Source organism: Marmota marmota, unplaced genomic scaffold (genome assembly GCF_001458135.2).
Source record: "Marmota marmota marmota unplaced genomic scaffold, marMar, whole genome shotgun sequence".
NCBI lineage: Eukaryota > Metazoa > Chordata > Mammalia > Rodentia > Sciuridae > Marmota > Marmota marmota.
The window spans coordinates 3,158,327-3,173,284 of NW_026000000.1; positions in this window are offsets into that span (position 1 = coordinate 3,158,327).

Below are 14,958 nucleotides of genomic sequence, written 5' to 3' on the forward strand. Positions count from 1 at the left end.
GGAAGCAAGCACATTTGCTTGCTTTTCACATGAAATATTAAATAAAAAGAGTCTTCTCTCTTTCTCTTAGAAAAGGTCACCATTTATTTCCCTCTTTTTTATTCACTCAACTTGTTATTATCTCTCTTTAAAAATATTAATTTTTTACATAAATTTTATGCTTCTGAAGGGAAATTTGGCAAAAATATATTAAAAAACTTAAATATTCTTAGTTCAGAAATTTACTTTTAGAAGCCATTCATGATAAACAAAAACATGAGGAAAATAGTTAAAAAATTAGAAGTAGCAAAATTGTCATGTGAGTAAAATGTTTACATAAATTTTAGTTTATCTTTATGACAATCCTATTCGGTCATTACAAAAATATTGTTGAGATATATTATAGGTAATATAAAAGAGTGCATTATAGATTTTAACAGGGAAAGTTAATAAACCTTATTTATTGAATATTTTTAAGTTATAAACAAACAGGAATAGAAATGGGATTAGAGAGAAACATCAAATTATTAAGCAAGTAAGCTTCTCTGGGTGTTAAGGATCTTGGTTATTTTGGTTGTTGTTAGCTCCTATTTTCTAAATGTTTTTAATAAAAAGATTTTATTTTTTGCAATTAGACACAAGCAAAATAAATCATTTTTTTTCTAAACTTAAAGAAAATATTCCCAAACCTATTTTAATCTGAAAGAGTACAGTTTAGAAGCAGAAAGAACCATAGGTATGACCTACCTCAACACAGAGTCCATCTGCTGAGGGCTCATGCAGGAATGGCGTCCTGTCAGGTTGGATGCAGCAGTATAAAGGGAGGCAGAAGTAATGGAGGAAACAGGACACTGAGCATGCAGAGCTTCCCTTTAATTATCCATCACCGTAGCAACCAGCTTTACTGCCTCAAGTCAAAATTCTCTGCAGTTGCTTCAATCTATGGATACCATTTTCCCTCTCTGCCTAGTGGAGTTAACTAGGTGGTGTTTACCCATTTGTAGCGTGTTTACCATTGAGGCTCTGGAAGTTCTTAGGTGATACCTGAGTGTGTGTGTTGGCCAACTTTCCATTACTATAACAAGTACCTGAAATAATCATCTTTAAAAAAATCAAGGCATATTTTGGCTCACAGTTTTGGAATTTCCAGTGTACAGTCCATTGGTCCCATTGCTTTGAGGCTGCTCACGAGGCATTGCACTATGATAGAAGCACGTGGCCAGCAAGGACTCACCTCATGGCAGCTGGGAAGCAAACAAACAGAGAGAAAGAGGCTGGGTTCCAATGTTCCTTCTAAGGGAGGGCAGAGCCCTAGTGACCTAACTTCCTCTACCAGGCCCCACCTCTTAAAGGCTCTGTCACTTCCCAGCACTGCAACCAAGCCTTTAACACATGGGTCTTTGGAGGACATTCAAGATTCCAACTACAGCAATTGGTGTGGGATTATACAACCTTGAATCATGTGGTATAATTCTAAGATCAAGGTGTCAGTGGGTGGTATTCCTTCTGGAGATTTCAGGACATTATCCATTTCCCTGCCTTTTCCAGCTTCTGGAGGCTCCGTGCATTTCCTGGTTCCTAGCTGCTCACTCTAACCCTGAGTTTCATTACAATTTTTCTTTTCTTACTTTGACCTTCTTGTCTCCATCTTGAAATGTCCTTTGTGATTACTTTTAGGCCACCAGATAATACAGAATCAACTTACCACATCAAGATCCCTAACTTAATCAGTAAAGTGCCTTTTATACATAATGTTTTATACACACACACAAGCACAATGCACACAGGCATACACTCAAATATATGATATACATGCATATGTAAAATTAAATATGTATGTTCACAGGTAAATAGACATATAAATTTAGAGGAAATAAACAATATCCTGGAAAAATATACTGAATTTGGTACCAAAAAGAAACTCCATATGTAATTTTTTTTTCAAACCTGTGTGGTAAGTGTAGGTATTATATTTTTTTTCTGTATAATTTTGTAGGTCTGATTTTTTTTTGTGATAAATATACAATAGCATGAAGAATAAAGAAAAATGGACAAGATAATCTATACAAAACTAAAAGCAACAGCTGAAATCACTGAAGCCTGTAAAGCACAGAATTGCATAAAGCATGTGAGTTATCCTGAGAAATAATTTGATTACCAAGACCATAAGTCAGAGAACAAACCAAAGACATAAAACTAATGCCAGAGAAGATGCCAGACATCGAGAAAAACACATATAGTAATAGAGTTTCTTTGACTAAATTAAAAACAGGGACAAAAACAAAGAAATAGATACACCAATATTGAAAGGCAAAATAGAAGAAAACTTGATTTTTAAAAGTCCTGTAAATGTAGATAAAAAGGACTCTCTGAAAAATTAAAATCAAGGGAGGTGCATTTGTGAACATATTCTTACTAATTTTTTTAAATTATAGGGATGAAACATAACAAAGCCAAAATAACATAAAACAAGCATATGAGCAAAGAAGTAATAATTTTTTAAAAACCACAATAGGTTACTGGCAAATACATAAAAACTAAGGTGACTTCAGACCTCTTTGTGATACTAAATTCCAGAAGATAAAAAGGAAACATCTCCAGACCTTAGTGATGAGAAGATGTTTTTATTTATTTATTTATTTTATTTATTTTTTGACCCTTTGTGTAAAGACAAACAAAGAACATTGTCAGGCACACAGAGACACAGATAATATTCAACACATTCTTCCTCCTGAAGAAAATTACTTGAAACATCTATCAAACACTAAGATATATATCACAAAAGTGGGAAAATATATGAAAATCTGATAAACATAAATAATGGTGGAAATGCAGATATGCATTATATTAATACTCAAAAAACCAAAGATATTTAGTACCAAACTATTCTTATAACACTTGCATTTTCACTTTCCATCATTCATATGGATAAGTATTTCATTATAACATATAAACAATCTTGTTTCCACATACACCTGTGGCAAGTCTTCTTTGGCTCCATCCCATTACTGATTTATTGGTATCTGGTTTTGGAATTCAGAGCTTCTGCAACCCACACTGTTGATCTCATGCTCTCCAGAGTCCAGGACCAGGTGTTCATTAGGTTTAGCAGAGTTTCTAGGGATCTTTTCTTTGTGGGAGAGGCAAATGACAGAACATGAAAGGTATTTTTTTAAAGGATTTATGATGAAGTTGATCAAGACTGTAGAGTATTCCAAATAAATAGCTGTTTCCAACTAGTTGACAGGTTGGGTTAAGAAAACAACTCACTTACTAATTAGAAAGATAAACAAAGGTAGAAAGTGCTGAAAGAAAGAAGGCTTGACTTCAGAGTTCTTGATCAGTGGAACATCAAGGCATTCTAGTTAGAAATGGGATGAAGGGGCGGGCACTATGAGATTTTCTTGAAGCTGCATTCTACACAAAGTGTGCTGCTTTAGTAGTAGTTGCTTTTTTTTTGGTATCTATAGCAATAAAAATAGAAAAAAAATATTTATTGGTACTTTTAGTTATACTTTATATAGGATTTTTAACAATCACTTAATATTATTGTTATTATTACCATTTCTATCATTTTCATTTAGGTCAGTACTGCAGGAGATGTGATGATAATCATGGAAGTTTCAATAGGGCTAACGTCTTGTTGCACTTTGACACTGGTTAGGGGATGTATTTTTCAATCTATCAAGGTTTGAATGCCAGTAATCCATTTCCACCCTATCCCCACGCACTTCTTTTTTATTGATTTAGTTTTTAAATTGGTGCATTGTAGTTACACATAAAAATGGAGCGCATTGTGACATGTTCCCATCCCACCCCCTCGATCCTTCCTCTACCCCTTTGTTCCCCCATCTGTTTTCATGAGATCCGCCCCCATCTTTTAAAAATTCCTTATTATACTCTCAATTCCACATATAATAGAAAACATTTGACCATTGACTGTCTTTCTTTTTTTTCCCCTTTACTAGAGCATTATAGTTATATATAGTAGTTGAGTTCAGCCTGACAAAATCATACACGCATGGAATTTGATTTCAGTTCATGATCCCACCTTTTCCCTCTCCTCCTCCCGCCCCTCCTTGGTTCTTCTTACTTTACTGGACCTCCTTTCATTCTATTTTCATTTGTTTATTTAGTTTTGATTGATTCTTTTTACTTATACCTAAATGTGAAATTCTCTGTGGTATATTTATATATGCACATAACATGATTTTTTTTGAGATTTATTCCTCATTGTCTCCCCTTTCCCACCCCTCCACTCTGCCTCCCAATCTCCTTGTTTTACACTACTGATCTTCCATATATCTTTATAATATTCTATCCTTCCCTTTATTTTACTCTAGTTTCAACATATGAGAGAAAACATTCAACCTTTGTTTTTCTGAATCTGCCTTATTTCACTAAGCATGATTCGCTCTATTTCTATTTATTTACCAGCAAATGTCATCATTTCATTCATCTTTGTGGCTGAGTAGAACTCCTTTGTGTATATATACCACAGTTTCTTAATCCATTCATCTATTAAGGGGCAGCTGGGTTGATTTCACAATTCACAATTGTGAATGCTGCTATTTACATTGAGGTGGCTATATTGCTATAGTATACTGATTTCCATTCTTTTGGAAAAATACCGAGGAGTGGGATAGCTGGGCCACATTGTGGTTCCATTCTTAGTTTCTAAGGAACCTCCATACTGCTTTCCAGAGCGGTTGTAATAATCTGCAGTTCCACCAGCAACATATAAGTGTTCTTTCCCCCGACATTCTCATCAGCATTTATTGTTGTTTGTAATCTTGATCATTGCCATTTTAACTGGAGTGAGATGAAATCTTAGTGCAGTTTTGATTTGATTTTTATTTTTGATGACTGCCATTCTAACTAGACGGAGATGAAACCTAATGTAATTTTGATGCTCATTTCCCTGATTGCCAAGAATCCGAACATTTTTTCATGTATTTATTGGCAATTTGCATTTCTTCTTTTGAGAAATGTCTGTTTAGTTCATTTGCCCACTTATTGCTTGGGTTATATGGATTTTGGTGTTAAGTTTTTTAAGTTCTTTGTATATTCTGGTTATTAATCTCCTTTCAGAAGAGTAGCTAGCCAAGATTTTCTCCCATTTTGTTGGCTTTCTCTTCATGCTCTTAATTTTTTCCTTTGCTGTGCAGAAGTTTTTTAGTTTGAAGTCATCTCACGTATTGATTCTTTTTTTTTTTTAATTTTTTATTGTTGGTTGTTCAAAACATTACAAATTTCTTGACATATCATATTCCACAATTTTATTTCTTAAAATTTAGGAGTCTTATTAAGAAAGTTGGTGCTTACATCAATATATTGGAGTGCTGATCCCATGTTTTTTTTCTAGCAGTTGCAGTGATTCTTGCCTAATTCCTAGGTCTTTAATTTACTTTGACTTGATTTTTGTACAGAGTGAGAGAGTGATCTACTTTTTCTATATATGGACATCAGTTTTCCTAGCATCATTTGTTAGAGATGCTATTTTTTCTCCAATGTATGTTTTTTGGCAACTTTGCAAAGGATCAGATGACTGTATCTATGTGGATTTGTGTCTGTGTTTTCTATCCTATTTAATTGGTATCCATGTCTATTCTTATGCCCAAACCGTGCTGGTTATTGTAACTATAACTTAGAAGTATGATTTGAGATCAAGTATTATGATTCCCCCAGCATCATTCTTATTGTCCAGTATTGCTTTGGCTATTCTAGGCCTTTTATCCTTCCCCATGATTTTTAGGATTTTTTTCTACTTCTGTGAAGAATGTCATTGGGATTTTTATGGGGATCACGATGAATTTGTGTATTGCTTTTGCTAATATGATCATTTTGACACATTGATTCTGCCTACTCAAGAGCATGGTAGGTATTTCCATCTCGTAAGGTCTTTTTCAATTTCTTTCTTCAGTGTTCTGTAATTTTAACTGTAGAGATATTTCATCTCCTTGGTTATACTTATTCCCAAGCATTTTTAGGTTGTCATAAATTGAATTGTATTGGAGTATAAGTTTTCAAAATAGTTTCTTACAGTCTTCTAAATTTCAGCAATTGTGGTTACAGCTGTGGTTATAGCTCCCTTTTCATCTGTAATTTTTTTTATTTGGGTCTTATATCTTTCTTTTGGTTAGTTTGGCAAAGGGTTTATCAATATTATTTTTTCAAAGAACTCTTTGCTGCACTGATCCTTTGCATTTTTTTAATTCTTAATTTCATTAATTATGTTACTGATTTACTAATTAACATACTTAATTAATGTTGATTATTTCTTATCTTATACGAGTTTTGAAATTAGTTTGTTCTTGCTTTTCTAGGGCCTTCAGATGTAACATTTGTAACATTAGATTGTTTGTTTGAGATCCTTCTACTTTTCTTTTTTTTTTTAATGTAGGAACTCAATGCTATAAACTTTCTGTTTAGAACTACCTTCCTAAAAATCTGTGGTGCAGATTTTTATGTATTAAATCTCTCTTCTTGTTTATTTCTGAACTTTTAAAAAATTTCTTTCCTAATTTCTTCTCTAATTTATTCTTCATTCAAAAGTATATTATTCAATCTCCATGTGTTAACATGGTTTTTGTTCTTTATTTTGTTACTGATTTCTAATTTTATTCCATTAGGAACTGATAAGATGCAAGGAATTATTTTGATTTTTTGGTATTTGCTAGGACTTGTTCTATGCCTGAAAATATGGTTTATTTTGGAGAAGGTTCCATATACTGGTGAAAATAAAGTTAATTCAATAGATGATAGATGAAATGTTCTATAGATATCTTTTAGGTCCACTAAGATCCCTTACTTAATTTATGTCTAGATGACCTATATATTGTAAGAGAGGTGTTTTGAAATCAGCCAGTATTATTGTGTTGAAGTTTATCTGGGACTTAATGTGTAGTAGTGTTTGGTTATGTAAGTAGGTGCACTGATATTTTGGACATAAAATATTTACATTCATTATGTCTTCTGGTTGGATAGACCCCCTTACCAGCATGATCTTCCTTGTCTCTTGTGATTAGGGTTGAAGTAGGCTTGCTTAGATATGAGATTGGCTATTCCTGCTTACTTTCAGTCTCCATTTGATAGTATACCTTTTCCCAACCTTTTACCTGCAGCTTATGTATGTATTTGTAAGGTGAATCTCTTGTAAACAACATATGGTTGGGTCCTGATTTTAATCCATTCTACCAGTCTATGTCTTTTAATTGGAAATTTGAGACCATTTAAATTCAGTGTTATAACAGAGAGGTTATTATTTTTTTCTGTCATTTTGATTGATTTCTAATGTTTTATTCAGATTTGGCTTTCCTTTAATAAGGTACTCTTCTTATAAGTTTCATTCATTTGCTTTCTTTGAAGCTTGGTTTGAATTTCCTCTGCGTGAAATATATTTTTTTAAGTATTTGCTCAAGTGCCAGTTTAGTAGTCATGAATTCTTTTAGTTTCTGCTTATCATGGAAGTTTTATTGTTCACATCTTCAATTATGAAGGACAACTTTGCTGGATAAAGCAATTTCAGTTGACAATCATTATTTTTCAGCGTTTGGTATGTATTATTCCAAGCTCTTCTGGCTTTTAGGATCTGGGCTACTAATCAGAATTGATTCATATTGGTTTGCCTCTAAATGTGACTCACCATTTTTCTCTTGCATCTTTACAAATTCTATGCTTGTTCTGTGTATATATTTAATTACAATGTGTCTTGGTGAGAATCTTTTTTGAGCTTATTTATTTGGTGTTCTGAATGACTCCTGTACCTGGGATATTCATCTAATTCTCAAGGTTTGGAAAATTTTCTTATATAATTTCATGGAAAAGCTTGTGCATGCCCTTAGTTTGTATCTCACTCCCTTCCTCAATGCCAATGATTCTTATATTTGGTCTCTTCATGTTGTCCCGTATTTTCTGAATATTCTGGTCATGTTTTCTTATCATATTTACTTTATTGCTAAGTTTTCAAGGTCATATACCTGTGTATTTGAGGCCTGAAAAATCTGTCTTCTTCATGGTCTAAACTATTAGTGATATTTTCCATTGAATTTTTTATTTGATTTATGAATTATTTTATTTTATCTGTTTGGTTCTTTTAAAGAATACCTATATCTTTATTGAAATGATATTTCATTTCCTACATTTTCCCTCATATTTCATTTCTTATATTTTTAGTTTCTTGATCCTTTTAGCTATCGGCTTTTTAAATTCTTTGTCTGGCATTTCATCCACTTCTCTATCTTAGGATTTAGTTATTGGGAGTCAAAAGAATTTTGAATGCTTTTTATTTCCTTGCTGTTGAGGCAGGCTCCAAATAACTATGTTTAGGCTCTCTCACTGCAGCTTCTGGTGGGCTATGTTATGATTTTTTTTTTGCGGGGGAGGGGTTGGGTACTGGGGATTGAACTCAGGGACACTCTTCCCCAGCCCTATTTTTTATTTTATTTAGAGATGGGGTTTCACTGAGTTGCTTAGTGCCTTGCTTTTGCTGAGACTGTCTTTGAATTTTTGAACTCACAATTCTCCTGTTTCAGCCTCGGGAGCTTCTGGGATTACCTATGTAATGTTTTTAGTATATAGTTAAGGTCATAAACATTTGCTTCTGAGTGTGTGTCCACTTATGTAACCTGTTGGCAATGTGCCTTCTTTGTCTGGTCTGCATATTAAAAAGGCCTATGGAAAAGATTCAGGGGCTAAATAGAAATGGCTAGGGGATGAAGCTGGAGCTGGGGTCTGGCTAAGGACCAATGCAACTTCCAAATTAAGAATGACCAACATCCCAACTGTGCCTTGCTTCTTCTTTCAACTACTATAGTCCTGAACCTTGCTTCCCAGGCCTGAGCCTCACCTCTACCCAACAATTGGCATAGCTGGCAGGATACTATGCAGGTGAGAGATGTCTCAACTCTGGTGAACAGGATGGACCTGTGGTCACTGAGCAGCATGTAGTACTTGGTTTCCAAGGTCCTGCAAACATGGACTTCTGTGTAGAGTTGGGATGCAGTGAATGGGTTCCCTGTGAGCAAAGTGAAGGCTTCTGATTGCACTATGGTGAATACAGACCCAGCAAAATGGACTATAAAATCAGCCACAGAGCCCAGCACCAGCCTGAAGCCAAGGACAAAGATGGCAGTGGCAGTACCGATAAGACAGGGGAAGGACCTGAGGAGCTGCATGAATATCCATTGGGTCATGAGATAGTTTTTACAGCTCAGAGAGTAAAACCTGATACCGATATTCCAGAGACTGCCAAGATGAGGGAGTTGCAAGGTAAGGAAGAGACCTTGGAAGCCAGAATATGGTCACTGGAAGAAGCTCTCATACCTTGAAAATACCCCTAGGCCTCCCCTATAGTGCTGATGGAGACTGAGGAGGAGGAGAAGAAGGAGGAGGAATATTAACACCTGCAAGCCTGGAGAACAGTAACGCAGAAAATTAAACAGCAGCCACTGTTGGCTCTGAAGGTCAGCCATCAGCAGAGCCAGCCCAGGTAACCAAGTTCATCATGTTCCACCAGTTAAGCAGAGTTGGTGGACTTAGGAAAATAATTTGGACAGAGGCCAAGAGAGCCCCTGGCTGCTTTGTTGTTATGCCTGTGAGATTTAGGGTTCCCAGGAGCCAATAGAAGCTGCCTTGTGCTACATATTATGGATCCTGCACAACTTTGTGACTTAGATGTGCTGGGAATTGGCAGGGGTCAAAGATCCCAGGTATTAGGGATCAAAAAAGCTCAAGTGTACTAGGAGCTATTAGGAACCAAGAGGGAGTCCATATATGTAGGCTCCATAGGAGCCAACAGGGGCCAAGAGAGATTCCTGTGTTAGGAACTGGTAGGGATCAAGAAAAAGTCCAGGTATGCTAGGGGCTGGCAGGACAAGAAACTTTAGGATGTGCTAGGCCTGTTACCTATGTGGGTGAACCCCAGAAACAGGCTTATACGTTGGAGGTGAGGCATCTATACTCTCCAGTGTTTGGTACATTCATAACTCCAGCTGTGGACAGCTGTCTGTGTGGATGGCAGTGGCTGTGGAGCCAGAAAGAGACACTGTTTACTTTGAAACCAGTACAAGACAAAATAGCCAGTAAACTGAGCTAAATAATGATAGCACATAAAGTATCCCCCATAACGATATGTTTGACTGTTTTGCAGTATACTCAGGGCATATTCTGTGGCAAGAGCTCTGGGAGGGTAAACTACCAGCAACAGGTGACTATAGGGCATGTTATTGGACATGCCCTCCTGACTAATCCAGGGAATAATGAAGCAGATATGTTGCAAGGGTGTGGTGGTTAGAGTGGGTGCTTCCCACTGACCTGGCAGCTTGGTTGCATTGCTGCCTATAGCATGCAGGTGTAAAAATTACATGAAATGTAGTCAAACGATGGGGTCTGCCTGTCGCAAGCCATCCCTGGGCTGTGTGTGAGCTATGCACATCGTAGCCATAGGAGGGGACAGGTCTGGCATTGCATGCTGATTGTACTGCACAATGCAAGTGTGCCTCTCCTCTCTCTCTGCCTATGATCCAACACAGCACCTGAGATGGGTGTGACTTTCCAAGATGTCAATAAATATGCTGACCACAAGACATCATGAAGCAAGACTTCACCTTTGAAACCTTATCCCCTGCCTTATTTGGTGAAGAACATTCTATCAAAACTCCTTTGTTGGTCCCCCTATAGAAATAAAGAGATTTCTGGTGCACGCTTACTCTTCCAGGGCTCTTTTCCAGCTGACCCTCAAGGTCGCAGAGTTGCCCTACTCTTGTTATAAAAATTACTTCTGTGTCCTGTGCTTTTTCGCTGTTTTCTTAGCTTAGTGTTGCAGCCAGCTATTTCGAAGCCAGTTCATCTCGTTAGTGTGGGTGGCTGGCAAGATCTGCATTTAACATGCAATTCCCTGGTAGAGGCCTGCCAGACACGTATGCTTTATGCTCAGGATTATCTATAACCTTGATGCGTTGGGGCCACAGTTGGCTAAATAATGTGGGGATGCATCCCTTGACACAATGGCAGCTTGATTACATTGGACCTTTACCAAAGTCAGAAGGGGCCATGTTTGCCTTGGCAGCTGTTGATGCCTTTAAAAAAAAAGATATGCCAAGTGTCATTTGAATAGTTTCCCTTTTTCGCTTTGAGCCAAGAAAAAAAAAGTTTTAAAGTAAAAATGCTTTTTTAACCATATGTACTATTTATAAGTGTCAGGAGATACAGGAATAAGTATCATCATGTTCATGTAACATAGATTTTCTCCAATTCATACAGAAAATTGCTCTCCATATGTAAAATACAGCTGCAAGAATTTTAGTTTTTGTAACTGTTTTGATAATGATCTTGGATGGAAGCATTTTAAATAACTCCAAGTTGTATAGCTCAGTTTTTAAAAAGTTTAGTCTTATAATAACATGGTTCCATTAACAAATTTTTTGTCCATGGCAAAATATTTCCAAGGATTTCCTGAAGAGTTGGTAAGAAGGCAGTCCTATCAGGGGCCATGTGCTATTTTAGTTGAGACTACTGTGTGCTTCTCAAGCCCGTGGTCACAGAAGTGGTAATTAAACCCTGAAAATGGCAAAAGAATTTGTTTGTTGAGAATTCCTTGTTAACACTGAAGACTCTGGAAGCTGGGCGATTGGAGCTACCATTCCTGCTTTAAACTCCTTGTGCTTTCTTTTCACAAATGTGAAATGTGGGCAGAGGTAGGTCCTTCTGACAGGACTAAAGCTTCAACATAAGTTATAAGTTGGATATTGCTCAGACCCGTGCATGCCACCATTCCACACACGTTTATGCATATATAATTTAATGAATAAATGGTGATTTATAATAACATGGTTACACCATTTTCAACGTAAGGCCTGGTTGGATGAAAGTGTTGAGTTTAACTAAGGCTACCTTTTTGTTAGGTGATATAAAAAGAAATTTTTTTCCTGACTTGTCCCAAGTCCTAAATGAATGGTCAATTTTAATCTGATCAGAATCACTAGAGAGTTAAGAAGATGTCAAATATTTTTAATCACAAATGAGAGTTCTTCAAAGGTGTCTGCTGGAATGAATATGAACTTGTATAAAAGATGTATAAATGCTGCAAAAACAGAATGAAATATTTTGATGATATCAGAAAGAGAAAAGGAGGGTGTCAGAGTCCAGCTCCGGCAGGGGGTCTCAGGATCGTGAGGAGTCGGAGAAAGGGGGGTGGAGAAACAACACAGACACCAAAGTGAAGGTGCTGAATCCCAATCTTTACTTGTGAAGTTAATCATATATACTTTTCATTTTGGCAGGCTCACAGTACTTTGTGGTTACAAAACAGGAATCATTATTCAAAGAAACAAAATATTACGTAGCTACAATTAGATAAGAAGAATGTATCTTGGTTTATGCATAAGCAAGCATTTTTTCTTTCAGTTCGCGTTTTGCTTTGAGCTGTTTCTGCTTAATTAGCTTTTAATAATAGTTAGAAATGTCCCAGACTATTGGCCTATATCTTGACTATTCTTTCTTGATTTACTGACTAGAACCGGCGCCGCGGTTATGGCAAATGGTTAACTTGAAAAGAGAGGCTACTAATTTTAATCGAACAAGAGCTAGAGCACCAAACCATTGTGCACAGGAACAAGAACAAGTTGCCCAGTACTAAGTACTAATCTGTCTTCTTAACATTAATTCTTCTTCTCTAGATTTTAATTTAATTTCTCAAAAACTTCCTTGACTGTTTTTCCTACAGGGGGTTTTTCATTAAACATTAACAATTTACCTTCCACAGCTGAATCATTGCATTTAGAGCAAACAGATTTATTCTTTAGAAGTAATTGTATTAATTGGGAAATTCATGTTTTTTCCTTCATACTTAATGGTCATATGAGAAGTCACAACTAATTAAAGGATTACAAAACCAAACCAGGCCATTCCCAGAAACATACTGCACTCCTCCAGAGGATGGATGCCTTGCGCCATCCACCTCAGTAGGGCCTTGCCATTGCCTGAGTCAGGGAGAGGCACAGCAGGAGGGTGTGTTTAGGATGCAAATTTAGAAAAACAAACAGAATGAGAGTAAGATTGGGTCCTGGGGTGTCAAAATACCTGGTGACTTTGGTTCTGGGCTCCATGTAGTGCTGCACTCAGGAAGAACCTTCCACAGTCTTGCCGAAGCTGGACACAGCCCAGTTGCAGTCTGGAAATGTGTGTACTAAGATTGCCCCCAACAATGTTGATGGCCTTTTACAGCTGGCTCATCACAATACAAAATAATCAAAGTACTTATTTCATGGGTCAGAATGTGCGATTCAGTGATGGGCAATTCAGTTACAGATTCTGTGGAAGGTGCATGTCCCATACCATGCATGTTCAGAATTCCTACCCTTGATTTAAAAAAAAAAAAAATTAAAGGTAAGAATGACACAGCTTCTGTTCTCAAACTACTTAAAATTTATTGGGAAAATAGATGTATACAAAATTCTTCAAAAATATAATAATAAAAAGTGAGCAGTAATGGAGCAGTAATTCTGGGGTAGGGGGTTCAGGAAAAAACTCTTCCAAAATGGTGGTATGTTGCCCAGACCTTGTGTGTTGGTCAGCTTTTTGTCACTGTGACAAAATACCTGAGAAAATCAATTTAAAGGAGGAAATATTATTTTGACTCACATTATCAATCCATGGTCACTAGGCCCGATTGCTTTGGGCCTTTGTGGAGGCAGAACATCATGACAGGAGTGTGTGTAGTGGAACAGAGTGAAGGCCATGAGAAGGGAAAGGGGCTAACTTTGCAAATTTCTACTACCTCCCAATAGCACCATCAGCTGGGAGCAAAATGTTCAACATATGAGGCTTTGGGGGTATTTCCAGATCCAAACTGTAATTTTGTGTTTGGATAAGCACCTTCCAAGGAGAACAGAAGGGATATGGGATCAGGCTGACCAACATACTATTGGGGAAACACCTGCCTCTTTGGTTAATGAGCCCCAGAAAGGTCATTGCTCATCTTCCTGAAAGTGATTGTCTTGCCTGCAAGAAATTCACAAAATCCAGAGTCCAGAGTTTAAATTTCGCATGAATTTATATTGATTGAAATGGATATTGTTAGTTACCTTGCCCTATAGCAATGGGATATTTAGGCTTGACAAACTATAGGCATGTAGTGAGACAGTGAGAGGGTTATGAGCATAAGTTCCTTGCTTTGTATGATATAAGGAGAAGAAAACTAAGAAGAAATATCACCAACTTATCCATAAATTAATATCATCCCTCTGTAGCTAGTCTAGGCCATTGCTCATTGATGAAAAATTATTAGACTGTGCCGACTTGGAAGCAATCTTGATATTTCAGAAAAAATAATTAAATATGGTATAATTGATGTCACTAGCAATATCCCAGGAATCTCAAAACTTGATGTTTAGAGTTTGTAAAGAAAATCACTTCCCCAATCTCTCTTGCTTTAATTTTCCAAGGGATTTTGGTCCAAGGTAATATAAGTATTACCTTCAGCATGGTGTCCCATTGTCATTTCTATACCATACAACATGTATACATGTAAACTATTACATGCCGTAGTGTAGCTTTTAGGGTGTCAGACTCCCATTGCTAAAACAATGATCCTTCACTTGTGTGGTCTCAGACAAATTCTTTGCCTCAAATTTCTCATCTATAAAATAAAGAAAACCATGATACCTATTTCATATGGTTATAAGTTTTAAATCAGATATTTCATGTAGAGTCCTTAGCAAAGAATATGTTATTATTACTCAGACCTATGAGAGTTGATAGATTTGCTACCATGTGCAGAGATAGCATGTGAACAAGTGGTATTGATAATAGTCTCCTTTTCTTCTGTACTTTTTAATCTATTAATTTAGAACAGAAAGTGAGTGTTTTATAAAGAAATATACTTTTATTTACTATATCAAGCACAATAGAACACATTCATATATTATAAATGTATAGCTGGATAAATTTTCACAAAATAAAAGCACTTGGATGTAAGCA